Here is a 20218-nt window from a genome sequence, read left to right as displayed (position 1 = left end):
GTGGAGGTAACATTTTTCCTGAGTTAAGGACAATTTGTCCACTTTTTACAAAGTGCTATGGTGACATGAGAGGATCACCATGGGGTGCAGTTTGGGGGAGGGGACACATGTGGGACTGTTGGCAGACTTGCATATGGAAAAGGAGGGAGGAAGGAGGAATGGAGGAGGGGTAAGTACAGGGAGACTTGATTCTATAACATTCCTCTTCTGAGAGCAGAAGAGGACTAACAAGATGGAGTAAGGTTTTCTGGATTTTTGCACCAACACAGCAAATCTGAGCTGGTCCCCATTTTTCTCCATGTCTTTGTTTCCCATGTGTAACAAAAAAGAATACTCTGTACCATATAGAAGTTTCCAAGTCCTGTTTCTTCTTTAGCGGTTATCTTTTATTCATGTGTGCCATTCGCGATACGCAGAAACCGCATCCTAGGAACAGGGGTTTCTCATTTCCTATGAACAGAAGGAGAAACTGAGGCCATATCATGTTCCTAAAGATACCAAGCAGAACCCACATGAGACGCAGGCTCCACATTTTTCCACTGTTGCTGGCTTGTTACCCAGACAATCCTAAAGCCTGGGAAAGTTGTGAGACTTTCCTTCAATATTGACCAAGGGTTTTAAGAAGCTCTGAGGAAGTGTCTCTGGCTTATGGGCTGTATGGAAGACTCCACCTCTCTCTATCTTTACACGATGACATCCTTTATGCAGGGATGCCTTTTGTTCCGAGAAAACCCTCTCTCCCGTTCTTCACATCCTTCCACAACCCAGGCTGCCGGTGCTGCTGCTTGCTGGCTCCACTCGCTGCGTGCTTGAGTTTGGCCTGGAGATCTAGATCTCCATAACTTGTGGATATTTTGTGTGCTGCGGCTCACAGCCTCTGGGAATTGAGGAAGACAGAGAGGTCACGGATTTATAAACACTGTTAAAAATGCCTAGGCTTCTCAGACTCATTTCGGTTATGCCACTTCAAATCAGTCATCTGAATCTGACTTTGAATCTACTGTTGTATGCCTTAACTTCACTGCTCTTAGTTTCCTGTGCCAAGGAGACAGAGGCTGGAATCTCCACTTTCCTGGAAGCAGCATTGGATATTTAAGGGCTAACTACGCATCAAACAGCCAAAAATGCTTTGCTTAAAGGCTGAGTGGGTTTCACGTGGTTACCGCTTGGCCTAACCTCTGGGTCAGCTGGCAAAGCAGGCATGGTTTACTAACACATCCCCAACCTTACTACCTAGGGAGGAATGTGGACGAGGCTTCCCTCTTTGAAATACTTGCTTATTAGATTGGATAAGAGAATTAGACTTTCAGAACTTCCAAGCTGTTACTATCTCTGAAAAGTGTGATTTCCAGTGTTTTAGTTGGTCCCAGGAATTTTTATGTTTTTCCCTATATCTCAATTGGTCTTCACAATTCCCCTATAAGAGAGTAAAAGATACACCATTGCACAGACGTAGTAAGTGAGGACACCACAAAAGTTTAAAAAACGTGTTCAAAAACAGGACGTGAATTCACAGACGCTCTCATTTCAACGAGAGCAAAAGATTGTGGGTAAACCAAAAGAAATACTACCAAAGGAATATTTGCCTCCAATTCTTGGTTTCAAATCCACACAAAGAAAACCACGGGAAGCTTGAAAAAATAGAACAGAAAATAAATGGGTATGTTGTGCTGTAGTAAAGGAATTACAATCAGAATAATAATACCTACCATTTGTGTGTTTTACCTGCTAAGCACCTTACCTATCATTTCTCACATATCCCCATATAACCGTTATAACTTCAATTTCCAACGGGGTCGCATTGTTTTATATGGAATATGCCATTTTTCACTAACTGCTTTCAAGATTTTTTTCTTTATCTTTAGCTCTTAGGAGGTTGGCTAGGACCTGTCTAGGCATGGTTTTCTTTAGGTTTATCCTATTTTAGCTTTGCTGAGCTTCTTGAATGTACAAATTTGTCTTTCACCAAATTTGAAGAATTTGCAGCCATATTCCTAAACTATTTTTTCTGTACTAGTCATTTTCTCATCTCTTTCTGGGATTCTAATGACACGGATTTAGGCCTTTTGGTACGATTCCGCATGTACCTGAAGTCCTGTTCAATTCTTTTCCAATCTTTCCTCTTTCTGTTTTTCAATTGAGATGATTTCTTTTGGTCTATCTTCATGTTCACTGCCTCCTTCCTCTGCCATCCCCATCCTCCCATTGAGCTCATCCATTGAATTTTTTATTGAAGGTACTTTGATTTACAGTCCTAAAGTATCCATTTTGTTCTTTTTAAAATTCTTGTTCCCCTGCTGAGGTCATCTATCTTTCCATTTATTTCAAGGACTTATTTATTTCCATTTATTTATTTGTCTTTACCTCATGGAACATAGTTATAAGATAAATATATAAAGATTTAAATACATGTAAATATATAGTATTTGATAAGATATAACATATAATTAAGTGTATTTTATATAATATAATTAAATATATAATGCAATTACATATGAAAGAAATACAATATAATTATAGTAGGAGATAATAGCTAATGCTAGTAGAAATATATTATAAAAATACTACAAAATAAATACATAAAACATATTAATATGCTTCATATTCTTTGCCTGACAATTCCATAAGCTCAGGATTGGCATCTTAATTACCTTTTTGGTTACATTTCTAGGTGTTTGTACATCGAGTAATTTTAGAATATATCCTAGAAATTTTTAATAGTAGGTTGTTCATACACTTGAGTCATCTTCAAATCCTCTGTAGAATATTATTATTCTTTCTTCTCTGCTTGAACTAAGTTCAGACCACAAGTTCTATCTCTTCTGTGGGTGGTGGTTTTTATTTCAGTTCAGTTTTCAAAGGCTTTGCTAAGCTGCTTTGAGTCTGTCCTACACATATGCAGCTTGGAGATGAGACCAGGACTTACACAGCTTCACAGAATTACTGGAACCCCCTTCTCCAGTTCTCTCTCCTGCAGGATTCCCTACACACTACATTTCCCACTGAGGCCACCCTTTACAAGTCCACTAGCAAGAAAAATGGTGTTTCTCTTGGGAGTTTGGCTACTGAGGGAGGTCACCTATGGGGCAAAGGCAGGAGTAATCAAAGAGAAATGAAAGTGAGGGTTCTCTCCACAGTCTTTGAACCCCAAGGGCTCCCTTTCCCAGGGGCCTGAGGTATGGTGAGCTCCTAGGCCACTACCATGTGACTGAGACTCACCCTTAGGTTAAAGCCCTGAAAGAAAGGGGGTGGGATGTGTGGAATCCATGCTTGTCTGGGTTACTTCTCAGGTTTTAACTACCCTGCCCAGCTCATCTGCTTTGTTTACTTTCCAGAGTCCTTATGTGTTGGCTTTTTTATTTTGTCTAGAGTTTCTCTAATAATCACCAGGAGAGATAGCCAGTAGCAAGTTTACTCCATCTTTCCTGCTATTACTTCCATTTTATAGATAAGGGACACTGAGAATCTGAGTTCAGAGAACTTGGAGTGGTCAAATAACAAAAATGGGAGAATTAGTATCCTAACTCTGGTTTCTGGGTTTGGTCCAACTCATGTGTTTTACATTATATCATGTTGCTCTTCCAAGATACCTTAGCTTCATCGGTTTACAAAAAGTCAACAAATTATAACAACATTTTTCAGGTTTCTTCATCAGTGTAATAAAGGATCTACTGCTAATTTAAGTACTATCAGGATACATCATGTTAGGGTTAACTACTGCATATGATCCCCCTGAGTACTCCCTGGATAGTCTTTTTCCTGATTTTACTTTAAATACTTCAGATGTTTCATCATTTGGAAATGAGATCATATCGAGGATGTCCAACTCTTCCTTTAAAAGAAATCAGGAATAGATATTCAGTGTAACCAAATGCATTTTTGGCATCTAGTAAGATGATACTGACCTACTAACACAGTGAAATGCATTAAGAAGTTTTTAATATTGGGTCATTCTTGCATTTCTGGTTACACTTGGTTGTCATATATTATTATTTTAGTATAGAATTGAACTCTTTTCTGCATTTTATTCAGAAATTTAGCATCAGTATTCATAATTATGATTGGACTGCTATTGTCCTTTTTATGACTACTTTTATTTACAATATTTTTATACTTTTTTTTTTACATGTAGATTACTTCTAGAAATTAGTCTGATGTAAGGTATAAGGCCAACATCCATCCTTTTCTTCCAAGTCCTTAGCCAGTTTTTCCGTCATTTGCTGAATAATCATTTACTACCAATTTGAAAATGAGACTCTTTCATAGACTTGGATCCATTGCTGTGTTTTCTATTTTGATACATTGCATTTCTGTCTGTCCCTAGCTAGGGCCACACTTTTTATTGGTTTTAACATCTGGAAGTCCAGACCTTCTTCACTTCTGATCTTGAGTAAAAATCACCCTGGTCTTTAGTAGGTTGTTTTTTTTTTCTACCATAGTCATTTTAAATCATTTATTTAATGTACCACAATATTCTTGTGATTTTTCACAAAAATGTATGGAAAGTGCAGAATCACATTAGCAAAATGGCATTATAGTTTTATTGTATGTATTTTCTTATCTAAGGGTATATCCCTTCACTTACGTCTCTTAAGGTTTTAAGAGACATAAGGTTTTGTTGTTTTCTTCAAACCAGTCTCATACGGTGTGTATTCAGTTTTTTCCTGGGCATTTTTAAGTTTTCCTTTCATCGTGAATGAGGTTTTTTCCTGTGTATTTTCTAAAGTATTGGTTTATATAATTTCTACTTCTTTAAAATTTATCAATTTGGGAGACACCTGAGTGGCTCAGTCCGTTAAACATCTGCCTTCTGCTCAGGTCATGATCCCAGGATCCTGGGATGGAGCCCCACATCAGGCTCCCTGCTCAGCAGGGAGTCTACTTCTCCCTCTCTTTCTGCTGCTCTGCCTCCATTCCTGCTCTGTCCCTTGCTTTCTCTCTAAAAACCTTAAAATTTATTAATTTTTGTTGGTGGACTAGCATGTGATTAAATTTTATTTATCATCCATGGATGTTAGACAATATGTATACTTTAATGAGTAAAACATTTTATATAAAAAATATATTAGGGGCTCCTGGGTGGCTCAGTGGGTTAAAGCCTCTGCTTTTGGCTCAGGTCATGATCCCAGGGTTTTGGGATTGAGCCCCGAATTGGGCTCTCTGCTCAGCAGAGAGCCTGGTTCCCCTCTTCTCTTTCTGCCTGCCTCTCTGCCTACTTGTGATCTCTGTCTGTCAAGTAAATTTTAAAAAAAGAAATATATTGATTAAATTTATCAAATATCTTATATTTTTGTTTACTTGATCTGTGAAGACAGCGAGATATTTTCTAAACTTTCTACCATAGCTGGTTTTTGAGAATCTCCAACACACTGCTTTATAATTTATGCCATATTGTTTAGTTCACATGGATTTTCATTATGGACTGTATTTCTTTTGTGTGTGTGTGTGTAATACTTTGTATGTGATTTGAGCCTTTCCATCTCATAACAAGTATCTTCAGTCTAAGAAGTGTTTTTCTATTATTTCTTTTATTATTACTTTTCTTCTGTCCATTTGATTCTTAAATCTATTCCAAACTCTTTTATATTCTAAGTCCTTATTCTTATTTTTATCTTTATCATTTTTCTTTGAGTTCCTGGAGAATGTTTCACTCTTGTCCTATAATTCACCAATTTTTAATTACTTTGTATTCTTTGTTTATATACTTACCATTTGCAGCTTCTATTGAAATTTTTTACTATGGTAAAATATACATACCATTAAACTTAGCATTTTAACCATTTTTAAGCCTACAATTCAGTGACTTCACATTGTGCAATAATCCCACGACTAGCCATCTCCAGAAATTCCTCATCTCCTAAACTGAAACTGTTCCCAGCCCCTGATAACCTCTATTCTACTTTTGGTCTTTATGGATTTGTTTATTCTAAGTACCTCATGTAAGTGGAATTTTATAATATTTGTTCTTTTCTATCTGGCTTATTTCACTTTACATGTTTTCAAGGTCCATCTGTGTTGTCGTATATGTCAGAATTTCATTCCTTATTAAGGCAGAATAATATTCCCTTGTATGTGTATACCACAATTTGTTTATCCATTCATCTGTCAATGGACTTTTGGGTTATTTCCATCTTTTGGCTGTTGTGAATAATGCTACTACGGACATTGGCATGTAAATGTCTGTTGAAGTCTCAGCTTTCAGTTCTTGGGGCACATACCTAGAAGTGGAATTACTGGATAATATGGTAATTCTATGTTTAAGTTTTTGAGGAAGTGCCATACTGTTTTCCACAGTAGCTGCACCATTTTACATTGCTACCAGTGATGTACAAGGATTCCAATTTCTCCACATCCTTGCTGACACTTGCTGTTTTCTGGGGGTTTTTGTGGGTTTTTTTTTTTTTTTTTAATAACAGTCATTCTAATGGTTGTGAAATGGTATCTCATTGTGGTTTTGATTTGTAATTCCCTAATGGTTAGTGATATTGAGCATCTTTTCATGTGCTCATTGGCATATTTGTGTATCTTTTTTGGAGAAATAACCTATTCGAGTCCTTTGCCCATTTTTAAATTAGGTTGTTTTTTATTGTAGTTGTTAATTTCTAAAAGTTCTTTATATATTCTTGGAAGTAATCCCATATTAGCTCTATGATTTGCAAATATTTTCTTCCATTCTGTGGGTTACTTTTTCCCTCTGTTAATACTGGCCTTTGATTGAAGTTTTAATTTTGATGAGTCCAATTTATCTATTTTGTTATTTGTTGCCCATGCTTTTGCTGTCATCTCCCAAGAAATCATTGCCAAATCCACCATCATGAAGTTTTTCCTCTATGATTTTTCCGAGAGTTTTCCGGTTTCAGCTCTTCCCTTTAGGTCTTGATCCACTTGGAGTTAATTTTTCTATAAGGTTTTAAGTAAGGTCCAACTTCATTCTATTGCAAATGGATATCCAGTTTTTCCAGCCCCTCTGTTGAAAAGATTGTCTTATCCCCCTTAAATGGTTAGCGCCCTTCTTGAAAATTCTTGACTATATATGCAAAGTTTTCTTTCTGGGACATCTATACATCTATCCTTATCCTAGAACCACGCTGTTTTGATTAGTGTAGGTTTGTAATAAGTTTTGAAGCCAGGAAATGTGCATCTTCCAACTTTAGTCCTTTTTTGAGTGTGTTTTGAATATTAGGAATCCCTTGAGATTCCATATAAATGTTAAGATGAGTTTTTCTATTTCTGGGGGAGGGGGGTGGAGGCCATTGGGATTTTGATAGGGATTGCATGGAATCTGTAGATCACTTTGGTTGGTATTGTCATCTTAACAATTTTAAGTCTTCTGATCCCTGAACACAGACTGTCTTTTCATTTATGTGTGCCTTCTTAAATTTCTTTCATCTTTCATTTATTGTTTTCTGTGTCATTGCATTTTTTAACTGACAGATAATACCTTTCAACCCTATGAATATTTTTATGATCCTGAATTTTTCCTTTTGTGTATGTGTGTGGTACCCTGCTATTGTGTTAGAGATGGAGTATCTTCATCATGAATATGAATTGCAATTGCTTTATGTGCTCCCCATTTTTTTTTTATAAGAGTTTGCTTCAAAGGGGAAATTTTCTCAGATTCCTCAAATTGGTCTTCTCCTTCCCAACTTCTGAGATTTTCCTAACAGAATAACTCAAAAAAGGAACAACTAAGTTTCTCAGTCCTCGGATCTGGGGTGAGTTCTGTCAGGGATCACAAAAATCTTTATTGAAAATGTGAAGATTCCAGGCTAAAGACTGGGAAAATTTAGATGTATAATTTTTGCTTGGAAAGGGTTGAGACCTGGTAGTTTGTCCGAGGTAAGAAGGAAGCTGAAGCCAAGCGAAGATTGGCCAACCAAGGTGTAGGGGCTGGATTACTGTGTTAAGAAATGAACACACCACCAACCCCAGACTTTTCTTCTCATGTCCTGGAATTACAGGCTGCTCGGTCCTCCCTCAGCCTGCTCTCAGCTGCTACACTTCTTACAGGAATTATCCCAAGTGTCTGGCATGGGTATGGCACTCTTACCTATTTTCCAGCGGGGAAAACATTTCCCCCTTTTATAGTCGTTTAGCTGTTTCTCTAGCATTATGGAGGAAAAAAAGGGGAAGTTAAAATATGTGGACCCAGAGCCCTGTTTTCACCTGGAAATCTTGCCTTCCTTCTAAACCTTGCAAGATTAAAAAACAAAGCATGACAGAACAACCATGAGTCAAAAAATTGTGTCTTATCCAGCCCTCTCTCTGGCCTCATTTGACTGCTAAGGAAAATTCTTCTGAGAAATTGAATTATTTGCCCAAGCTCATACAAGTTGTCAGTGGTGTAGGATTTTTTTTTAACATGCAAAATTAAAAATTTTAGATCTAGTGATTTTTTTTCTACTACATTACATACTCTACTGTATTTACTGCAAAGATATGCATGCGGCTATCTTTTGTTTCTTATCTGGGGAATACTAAAATGGAAGCAATCCCTGTGTATATGTGCAAATGCTTAAGTTACACATACTTTTGTGTCTATATACAATCTTTTATTAATGGATTATAATGTACCAATAACCTAGAATACTTTTCTCAACTATAATAGAAAATTAATAATACCTACCTTGTAAAAGTGTTATGAGAATCATTTATTAATGTATTATATAGATGGGGATACTGAGTAAAAGAAGGCACAAGGCCGCGCCACTGTAAAAGTGTAGGAATTTGGATTTGAACCCAGGCATGGTGGCCCCGGTGTCCACACCTTTAATCACTATCCTCTAGGGTTTCCTACAATTTTACAATTATATACAGTTTTTAGTTAAAGACGAATCCTAGCATCCACAATTCACTACCCCAAACCCTTAGATTTCTTCCAGAAAATACTTTTCTTCAGGACCTTTTTATCTTCAGGACCTTTTAAAACTTCAGCCTCACAAAGAGGTGAAGACGTAGCATCAGCATTTCACAGATGGGGTTAAGAGGTGAAGTATCTTGCCTATTGCTTAAGGAGTTGGAGTGAAAATGAAGAACGCTTGGCTCAGACTGCTGAGTGGAAACCAAGAGACCACACTTCTCCATCCTTCTCTGTCATCCTTTGGTTGGGTTGAGAGTGTGGTTTTGCCATTAGTGTCACAGGGGGAAAATGACATATTCTGAACACATCGCCTGGTTCCTGGAGCAGAATGATTACAGGCTGTCATTACCAAGAGACGTAGTTCTGAAAGCCTTTTTTAAATTTAAAAATAACAAGAGAGAAAATGAGTCTTCAGATACTTGGTGTTTGAAAGAACCTGGATTTGTTCCATTTTTAGGTACTCTTTATTTAGGTACAAAAGATTTGATGGCAAAATTAAGAGGAACCGAGGGAAGCATGCGTATTTATTCTCTTGTCTTATGGACTGAGAGAAGATACAGGGGTCTGCGTCCATGGGAAAGTTTCTTACCTCTATATGCCTGTTTCTTCATCTATAAAATGAATAGAATGATAGTCCCTACCTCGTAGAACTGTTGGAGAGATTAATAATGCCAGGCACACAGTAATTCAGCAATTCAGAGAGTCCCCAGCCCTCCATGGCTCACATCCTTCTCCAAAGTTTTAACATTTGGCCGGTCTATCCCTATATAGAGGGAATATAGGTAGGAAATACTGCTTTGGCATGAGGTCAGAGACAGGTTATTTTTCCCTCTGGTAACAGTTCTAGTGAGATTCCTTCAGACAGATGCTCACAGGCAATGTCTCCAGAGGAAGTTTGTCAAAGGGCTCCTCATCCTGAGTCTCAGTGATGGTAAAAAGAACCCACCTTGAAGCAATTCTGCCCTTTTGGGAGCAGACTGATTTGTGAGAGTAATGTGTACTTCTCACACTCTTCCTCTGGGGATACCCCTGTTGGGAGAAGAAATAAAAGGATACTCCTGATATCCTTGGGTGTAGCTTGACTCGCCCATCAAAAGCAAGAAATTTCTTCAACATTCTTTCATCTTAAAAATGCACGTGCATTCGTGTCCTATCTAAATAACATAACCATGTTTGATTTTAGATAAAAATCCTGTTGAGTTCTTCCTCAGATTATAGAGTTACAACTTATGCTCTGAAAAAAAATAACATTTATGTAAGTTTGTGTGTATGTGTGTATGTGGTCTGCTTTTTTGTACAATGCATTGCCCTATACCAAGTCCAGACACTACAGATGTAGTAGAGACGATACAGACTTTGTACCAGGGTGAGTTAGGGTTCCAGTTTGTTACTGGACTCCCCTGAATCTGTTTTCTCAAATGTGCAGTGGAGAGAATGACACCCACTGTATGGTGTTGCTCTGAGCCTGTTGTGAATTAATGTAAGGGAAGTGCCCAGCAGAGGTGCGGCGCAACACCGATCCTCCGGAAATGTTATTTCCCTTCCTCGCCTCTATCCCACATGTGGCAAGCACATACAAAGAATAAAAACTGACAGAGCAGCAGGCAGAAGCATTCTAGTCGGGACGAGGCCAGCAGGACAAATACAGAAGTGGTCAGTGCAACCAAAGAACGGTGGAGGGTTCAGACCCGAAGCGGAAAAAACCAAACCCACCTGGTTTCCGGTGGCTCCGCAATGGCAAACCACAACTGGTCGACTACAATGCTGCCTGCCCGTGCTGTCACTGCCCTTTGGCCTCTAGGGTCAAGTCCAAGACTTAGTGATACCCTTGAGCAGCTCTGACAGTCTCCTCGTGAACTGCAGGTTCAGCCTATTGCTATGCAACCCCCCCACCATTTTTAAAAATTATTAAATATTTCAAATAGAACAAAAGTATACCCCCCAAAAAGAAAATGGCCTCATTATCCACCACCGAGCTTGTTACAGTTACAAAATGTTACGGGGATTGACACCTCTGTGTACACCCCCCCTTTCCTTTTCCTCACCAGAGATAATCACCATCCTGAATTTAGGGGTTTCCCTCTTAACAGATGCTGGATATTTTTGTATGCTACCCGCGAGCAATTTATTATATTTTTTCAGATTATGCTTTATAATAAATGGTCATATTGTGTGTATTTTTCCTTGAACGTGCTTTTTACACTTAACATCTTAGTTTTGAGACTTTCTCTGTGAAGATACATAGAGCTGTAGTTGGTTCATACTTTTCCATTGCATCATACTATATTGCAATAATGCACCCTCATGTACTTATCTGTTCTCTTATTCACAGACAGTTAGTTTTTTTTTTTTTAACTTTTTGATGTTATAAACAAAGTTGCAATCAACATTCCCATCTCCTGGCAAGGGGGGTGGTCAAAAGCAAGAATTTCTGGTACACAACTAGGGATCCAATTGCTAGTTCTTATGGTGTGTGAATGTATAACTTCATGAGACATGATTTCCTTGTTCTCCAAAGGGGCTGCGCCAATTTTCATTGCTTTATAAGCAATTTTCATTGCTGTCAGTGCTTTATAAGCATTCTCATTGACTCTCAACGCCTTGTATGATCCTCCAACTCATCTTTTCAAATAGATTGTCCCTACATATGACTTGCGGGTTGGATAATCTGGTGTGAGCATACGTAGTATACTCTCCCATCACCAGCCCAATATTGCTTCAAAGTGTGACAAGAAAGTCTTACCTTTGGAGAAAACTATACTTTCCACCAGCTTATACTAAAGAAATTTGGTCTGACCAAAAAGAAGATGGTTACAGCTCCCCTAGGGCTGTCCGCTTTTGGCTTCCATCCAAGAAGGTGATTCTGAGCTCCACAGTCTCTGTTGGCAGAGCACCATTCTATCCTATGCCCCTACAAACATCCATTGTGTTCAGTGGAACTGGGCTCAAGAACATCAGCCTGACTATTTTAGATACTACAAGCATCCAGAAAGACTTATTGAACTAAGAGGAGCACGGAACAGAAGGTTCTCATAGGGGAAAGCTGTATATTTGGGAAACCCTGAATCCAGAACCCACTTTCCACCACTCCCATCTCCTGCAGAGTATGGCTCAGCTGGGGAAAAGGTTTAGTGATGGGGAAGTCTTACAGATTTGTTTCAAAAACAAAGTGGTACCATAGGAAACTGCCTGGTGAAAACCATTGCATGAGTGAGTAACCAACCAAAACAGAGTTGTGTAAAGAGCAGCTTGTTTGGACAAATCCATCACGTTGCCCTGTGATTTAAACCATCACTCCTATCCTGTATGCCAGCTTAGGCTTCAACCCTTGGAAATTCCCTGATGGGCTCCTCTTAGTGAACTGCACTTACTGGTCTGCACTAGACCCTGTGCCACATTGTGGACTGCACCTGTCTACCAATTGTGACCTTTCCAGTTCCCAGCAGATGCCCCGGATCTGTTTCTGCTCCCTACATAAAGTGAGATACCTCATTCTGAGCTGGAAGGGAGCTGCTAGATCTTCTAGTTCCACACTTTCATTTTTATACTTGAGAAATCTAAAGTTGGCGTCCCTAGGAAGTGGCAGAATTAAGATTTAGTCCAAGTCATCTTATTCTGAAGGCCATACTGCCTTCATTAGCATCAATGTCATGGGAAGAATGACTTATAAAACAGTGTGGGTGTTGAGAATATGGGAATGGGTGGGTGGAGGGGTCCAATCTTTAGACTTCTAGAGGAGGAAAAGTCCACACGGAAATATGAGAAAGAACAAATGAGGGAGATGGAGAGTGTATGTCATAATGGAAATCAAGAAAAGAAAGCATTTTAACTTGAGGAAGAGGCTAACTATGTTGAGTAAGACGAAGCCAGAGAGGTGACTATTGGGTTGGCAGTGTGGAGATGGTTGGGTACCGGCAGAGATGGGAGACAAAGGTCAGAGCAGAATGGGTTAGAAGGTGAAGACTTCCAATATTAAAATGAGAGGTAAAGATTTTTTTTTTTTTTACCATTTCTTTCACAAAAGAGCACCCCAAAACCAGGAGAATGTGAAACAAAACCACAAAGCCCATCTTTGAGAAAACTAAGGAATATTTAAGCCATAAGAACACTATATGAGTGAGGATGCAAAGAGGAGAGAGGAGTGGCAAATGATGTAAGTAGTGTGGAGAGAAGTAAAATATAATCCTGTAGAAGGAGATGCTGAAAAGAAACAAGCCTGTAGCCTAGCAAAACCCTGGAAAGATCAAAACCTAGCACTGCCAGATACTGCAGAAGACAAGGAAGGGCTAACAGGGTGAAAGCTAGAATATCGTTAAGTTTATCTGAGGATGGGGTAGTTAGTGATGGGCATTAAGAAGGACACTTGCTATAACAAGCACTGGGTGTTATATACAGCTGATGAATCACTAAATTCTACCCTGAAATTACTAATACACTGTATGTTAACTAATTTGAATTTAAATAAAACCAAAAAATTAAATTGAACTTTTAAAAAGACTTTATCTGAGCAACTGTTCAATCTCAGAACCACCTGCCTCCCACCACATCTGAAAATTACTCCTCCAGTTCCACCAGAGAAGAGAAGTACAAGGATGGTTTCAGAGTCACACACACCAGGCGTGGGAGATTATGGAGATAACGGCATCAAAAATGTGGCTGCTTCCAGCCTTCCTCCTTGTCAATTGCAGACTAACACTTAAGGAAAGAGTTTGCAAATTTGTTTTCTGTAGAAATAAATACTTTGGGGTGGGGGAGGCAGAAATGTCCATACATCCCTGTTATTTGAAATCCCTGATATTTGAGGGTCCTCAACAAAAAAGCCTGTTGACAAAAGCTGGTCATCCACCAGTTGGCATGCCCCAGCATGCATGCACAGCTTGAAACAAGTCTTTCTTTCTCACTCATTCACTATGAACAACCAAAGATCACTTTACATTTGAAGAAAGTCTCCAAGGAAAGACAGGAAAGTGGGGATACAAGTACTGTTTCAAGAAGTTGTGTTGTGAAGAGAAATGTAAACAAATTGGTCAATAGCTAGAGGGAGATGCAGGGTCACAGAGGATTTGTTTTTTTAAGATGAGAGATACTAGAGTATATTTATATGCTGGTATTCAGCCTCTAGTATTTTTCTTCCTGACTTGAAACAAATGTGTAGTCACAAATATTTAGAAAAAGGCTTTATAGTAATTCTGCTTCTGGTTAGGATGTAGAGGAATGTGAAAAACCCTCCATCTCCATGGTCAAGCAGAAAAGTCCCAACAAAATAAAATCCATATGTTTCTGTGAAGTTAACAGATACACTGGAAGAACTGGTGAGCTGAATTAGAGAGAAACAAGCCCTTTATAGCTGAGCAGAAGTCTATAGAAACTTCCACACTTGGTGATGGATATGGTCCAGGTAGGGGCAAAAGTAGGGTAGCCCTGGAGAGAGACTTTTCAGGGATTAGGAAAAGTCAGCTGAACCTCAGTCAATACTGTGTGCCAGAGGGATGGATTATTGGAAGGAGCCCTGCATGAAAAAGAAATGTCTTCTGACAATTCTCCCCCTCACCTGCACCTCTGCATTTTTCCCAAGAAAGTATCAGTGAAATGGTTGCTGAAAAATGAAGAGAAATTGCATAATTCTGTATATGGATCACTGTGGGGCTTGGATTCTGGAGTTCTACCAGGGTTGAATCCAAAGGCAAGCAAAAATGACTGAAGCTGCTCCCACTTCCTTCCCAACTCAAAGACCGAAAAGATCACAAAGGCAGGGCAAGGCAGAAGTCTGAGAATTAGGCTAATGACAGGGAACAGAGTCTAATTAAAGCTGTAACCCAGCCCAAACTCAACCTAACTCAAGGAGGAATCTAAGTAAGCAGCCCCGACCCCACCCTCAGCTCCCAAAGATAAAAGGCTTATGAACAAAATAAGTCAACATTGTACCCAAGTTTCTGCTGCTTTTTTTTTTTTAAATAATGTCTGAAATATCTGAAACACAAATGAAAAGAAAAGAGGCATGGGAAAAAAGCAGGAAAATGTGACCCATAATCAAGAAAAAAACATAGTAATGGAAGCAAATCACAGATCATTCAATGGTTGGAATTACCAGACAGGGATTTAAAGCAACGATTATAAATATGTTAAAGAATTTATGGGAAAAGGTAGTACATTGGAGACACAGGATATTAGAAAGAAGAAGAAGAACAACAAAGACAACTCTAAAGAACCAAGTGAAAACATGGAACTGAAATACAGTATCTATAGAAAAGGGATTGATGAACTTAAAAACAAGTTAATAGATATTATCCAAACTGAAAGAGACAGAAAAGTGATCGGGGGCAGAGGAGGGAGCGAAACCAACCCTTATGATTTGTGGGATAATAGCAAGTGGTCTAGTATATGTATAATTGGAACACTGAACATGGCATTCTGCAGACAGATCCAAAACCCTCAAAGAATTCCAAACAGGAGAAATACAAAGAAAAACACCATCTAAGTGCAAAGTAGTTGAATTTCTGAAAACCAGAATAAAGAGATAGTCTTAAAACATAGGGAGAAGGGAAAAGCCATATTACAAACAGAGAAACAACAATGGAAATCACTTACTTTTCATCAGAATAAAAAGACATGCAACCCAGAAGACAACAGAGTGATTTCTTTGTGAAGATGTAAGGAAATAAAGACAAATTAGAATTCTATATCCAGTGAAAATATCCTTAAAATTGCAGGCAAAAATTAAGACATTTTGGGGTTGGAGGGGAACTGAGGAAGTCATCCCCTTCAAACCTACAGCACAAAAAAAAAAAAAAAAAAAAAGGAAGAACAACTGCTAAAGGAATTCTTTAGGCTAAAGGAAAATGATAACCAGATGTAACTAGTTCTACAAGAAAAAAAAAAAGGAGGAATAACAGAAATGATAAATATTTTTTCAATTTTACAAAAAGATGATTGCTTAAGACATATAATAACTGCATTTTGGAGTTTATTACATATATAAAAGAATATCTGACAATAGCATAAAGGATGAGAGGGGATATATGGAAGTAGACTAGTAAAGCATTCTTTCATTATATGAGAAGCGGCACAGTATTAACAGTAGTCTGTGTTAAAATAAAGATGAATTCTATAATCCATAGAGCAACTGGTATAGAGAGGATGCTACTACAGATTCTACAGATGTTAAAAGATAATGAAGAAATATTATAAACAACATCTGGAAAGAAATTCAGCAATACATAAGAAATGAATAAATATCTATACATATTACCATATATGAATTATAGCTCACTAAAAAAATTTATATATAAAAAAAGGATCTTTGGGGCGCCTGGGTGGCTCAGTGGGTTAAGCCGCTGCCTTCGGCTCAGGTCATGATCTCAGGGTCCTGGGATCGAGTCCCGCATCGGGCTCTCTGCTCAGCAGGGAGCCTGCTTCCCTCTCTCTCTCTCTCTGCCTGCCTCTCTATCTACTTATGATCTCTCCCTGTCAAATAAATAAAATATTTAAAAAAAAAAAAAGGATCTTTGGTTCGGCTTGCATCTCAATATCATTAATCATGTTGGCCTATCCTTAAGTAAAAGTCCCAGAGAGGCTATGATTTATATACATTATCAACAAATGATTAGAATTGGCTGTGAAACATCAAGACTCCAAAAGTAACCATGAAAGGTCTTTAATTAATCTATGATATTTTGTTCTTTTCACTCCATGTTTTTGGTAGCCAGCATCTGGAGCCGTAAGGCCATCTGGAAATGTTGTAAATGCAGCATTAGCGGTAGTAAGATGCGATGTGTGTTTACAATATAAGTTGAGACTCCAAAGCCAACAACTGCTGGACATTTGAGAAAAGTCCAAGTCCACAGAATTGGAAGCTCTTTTACTAAGCAGCAAGAAGTCGACAATGTAGAGCTGATGTTGATGTTCTGGGCTGGTGGTGGAGATTGTTTTATAGACTGAAAATGTGGAAGACATTGCATAACCCCAAGGAGGATTTTGCAGTAGGAACATCACGAGCGTGCTTAGGAGAAAAAGCCTATTGAATGAAGTGCTTCTTGACATGCTTATGTGTGTCCATATTTAAATGTTTCCATGAGCAAATATTATCAAAGTGTCACAGCACAACCAGAATCCCAGAAAGTAATCTCCACAAAGTATGGGAAAATTCCCAGGGCCACAGAAAGTCCAGCAGACATTGTGACTCATTCTCCCACCCCCTACCCTACAAACCAGTGAAGGGCTGGGGGCGTGGTGCACGCTCAGTAAATCATTGCAGAAATGAATGGATGGATGCACGCATGCATCCATGCTGCAATCATTTATTCAACAGCAAATTATCTTACTCTGTGCCCATCGTTAAGTCTTGCAGGGATTGTACAAAAAACACAGGACATGTGACCTGGAGACCCTTTACTTCTATGTAGGAACACTGGCGGACATGTGAAACTACCAAGGAAAACAGGAGACTCCTTAATAGGAGCCACTCCGTAGGATTCCCTGCCTCTCTCATTTCCCAGGAAGATAACATTTCATTTGGTACTAACCAACTCCTCGGAGAGGTCCTTATCAACCCCTTTAAAAGATCTTTCTCCCAGTTTTCTTCCATTCCTAAAAGAGCATTAGGAGGGGAAAAAAGGCCCCTATTAATAGTTCTATTGTCCCAGAATTAAAAGAGACCCGCCATTCCCATGAAACCATCTGTTCTGTTGGCTTAAATGCTGTGGGTACTTAAAGAAGGAGCAAGGAGTAGGGAGGTGGGGCCAGAAGTCATTTGATCTTTCCACCAAGAAGGGTGGCATGTGGGGACGTCGTGATCACTGCTTGGGACTGGTGAGTTCTTATCTTGCCAGACATAAAGTATCAGGGAGGAAGACATTTTCCAAAACAGCCTTTGCTTGTTCTGGTACCAAAAAAATAGAAAGCCCAAGAAAATACTTATAAAGAAAAGGAAATAGGCTTAGCGAAAACACCCCAGTTCCCAGACTTTACTTGGCAGAGAAAAAATACAGTGAAGCCAAGGAACCTTTTCCACACCCCCAGCATGCCTTTTTTAACCCTCTTTTTTTTTAAGCTTGAGTCTTAACACAAGATTCCAATTTTAGTGTTGCCCAGTGTCCCATACTTTGCAAAGATAACGCCGCATTTGCTTTTCTTTTTCACATTTACGTTTAATGTCCAATCTCTTCTCACCTCATTGTCAGAAGTTAGCCCCCATCTCTTCAGTGCCCGCAGCTATTCTGAAGTGTTCCATATGCCACCTCTGTGTACTCAGGAACAAACCCCCATTTTCCTATCCCAACCTCAGTTCCATATCCCAGCCTCACCCTTTTGCCACCTTGTCACTGTCCTTACCCTCTTGAAACTGCTGACCGGCAGGGCAATGCTGCCCTCTGGCAGGGGACTGATAATGCCACCTTCTCCCTTCCCACTGGTGGCAGTGGTGAGGGACATGGCTTTCATCTTTATCCCTCCTCCTTCAATATATACCATTTCTTATCGCCAAATGACAGAGTTAAAATTAAACTGTGCCTAAAAAAAAAAAAAATTAAACTATGCCTTTTGTAAGGATTTATTGAAATACCCAGGGTAATAGAAAGAGGTACAATGCAGAGAATGGCTTCTAACCACCACATGGAGACAGATCTAGGATCAGTTATCAAGTCAGCTTCTGCCTGGCCTCCCTCCACATGGCCAAGTGAAGCTCATCCCTGCCCCCAAGACTGACTTCTTCATAGGATGATTAACTTCTTCAGTAAATAGTCATTGAATATTTTTTCTGTCCCATGCACTATAGTAGGGACAGAAGATAATGTCCCATGAGGCCCAGCCCTCATGGAGTTTAGAGTCACAAACTGGTGAGGGGAGTAGCTAAGCTAATCATTACATAATCAAATGATATTAGTTCAGAATTGTTGGGTTCCATGAGAAAGTCTAATTGAGGGAGTTAGTCTGAAGAGGGGAAGTCAAGTAAGGCTACTTTGAGCAATTGACATTTAAGGTTGGGACTGAAAGCTGGGTAAGAATTAGCCCAGTGAAGAGCTGGGCAATGGTATCCCCAGTCCACAGACAACAATGATTGCAGGTGTGAGGGGCCTGTTGGAGAAAGTTGCTTGGGAAGACCAGGGGGGCTCAGGTGAGGAGAGTGGGGCAGAGTGGTACAGATGAGGCTGGATGGGAAGGCAGAGGAACCATCCCATGTAGGCACTGGAAGGCTTGGCAAGGGTTTCAGATTTACACCAAGTGTAATCAACTGCTACTGAAGGGTTTGGAGCAGGGGCGTGAGTGGCATGTTTTATTCCGTATTTTAAGAACATTGTAACGGCCATGTAGAGAATGAATGGAAGAAGGGAAAGAGGACAGTCATAAGATAGGAGTGACTGTCTTAGTGATCTAAGCAAGAAACAATGATGGCTCAGACCGTGGCATTGGCAGAAGAGAGAGAAGTAGTCAGTTTCACCGATGTCTAGAGCAGAACTGATAGACTCGATGACAGATTAGGTAGGGGGAGCAGAAGGAGAGAGGAGAGTGAAAGTGGAGGGGCCAAGAAGGCTTCCTGTTTCTGACTTGGGCAGCTGGGCACATGGTCTGATATCTGGGCACCAATACAAAAGCAGACCATAGTCAGAACATTTCTCAAAGTCTGAGTTATTTGGTTTTAAATACTCCACGAGAGAAGCATCAGCAACCCAGGCCAGGGAAAGGCTCAGCAAACCCCTGTTCTGTTTGTCTTTAAAAAAGCCTTACAGGATAGGCACCTGGTGGCTCAGTGGGTTGGGGCCTCTGCCTTCAGCTCAGGTCATGATCCCGGAGAGCCGGGATCAAGCCCCGCATCGGGCTCTCTGCTCGGCCAAGAGCCTGCTTTCCTCTTCTCTCTCTGCCTGCCTCTCTGCCTACTTGTAATCTCTGTCTGTTAAATAAATAAATAAATAAATAAATAAATAAAATCTTTAAAAAAAAAAAACTTATAGGATGCTTGGGTGGCTCAGTCATTAAGTGTCTGCCTTTGGCTCAGGTCATGTTCCCAGGGTCCTGGGATCAAGCCCCACATTGGGCTCCCTGCTCGGTGGGAAGCCTATTTCTCCCTCTCCCACTCCCCCTACTTGTGTTCCCTCTCTCACTGTGTCTGTGTCTGTCAAATAAATAAATTAAATCTTTCAAAAAGTTTAAAAAAAAAAACTTAGAACAACTTGGAAATCCATCCTCACCCATGGCCACGACATCGTATCAGTTTTAGCAGAAAGTTAATTTTGCACTAGCTTTCCTCCCAAAGTAATTGCCAGAATAAGACAGTAATGAATTTTGTTCATTCGTTGAAGGAGAAACAGTTTATCATAGTGATGGAGAACAGGGCCTCTGGGTTTCAAGTTTACCCTCTGCCAC

At 39.5% G+C, this 20218-nt stretch overlaps 1 protein-coding gene across 1 annotated transcript in view; it reads left to right on the top strand.

The window, feature by feature from the left end:
* ANTXR1 (ANTXR cell adhesion molecule 1) overlaps positions 1-20218 on the top strand; it is a 212560-nt gene that overhangs the window by 31528 nt on the left and 160814 nt on the right. The window lies entirely within an intron of this gene.

This window comes from Meles meles, chromosome 15, assembly GCF_922984935.1.
Source record: "Meles meles chromosome 15, mMelMel3.1 paternal haplotype, whole genome shotgun sequence".
In the NCBI taxonomy this organism is placed as follows: Eukaryota; Metazoa; Chordata; class Mammalia; order Carnivora; family Mustelidae; genus Meles; species Meles meles.
This window is presented reverse-complemented; position numbering and strand designations above follow the sequence as displayed.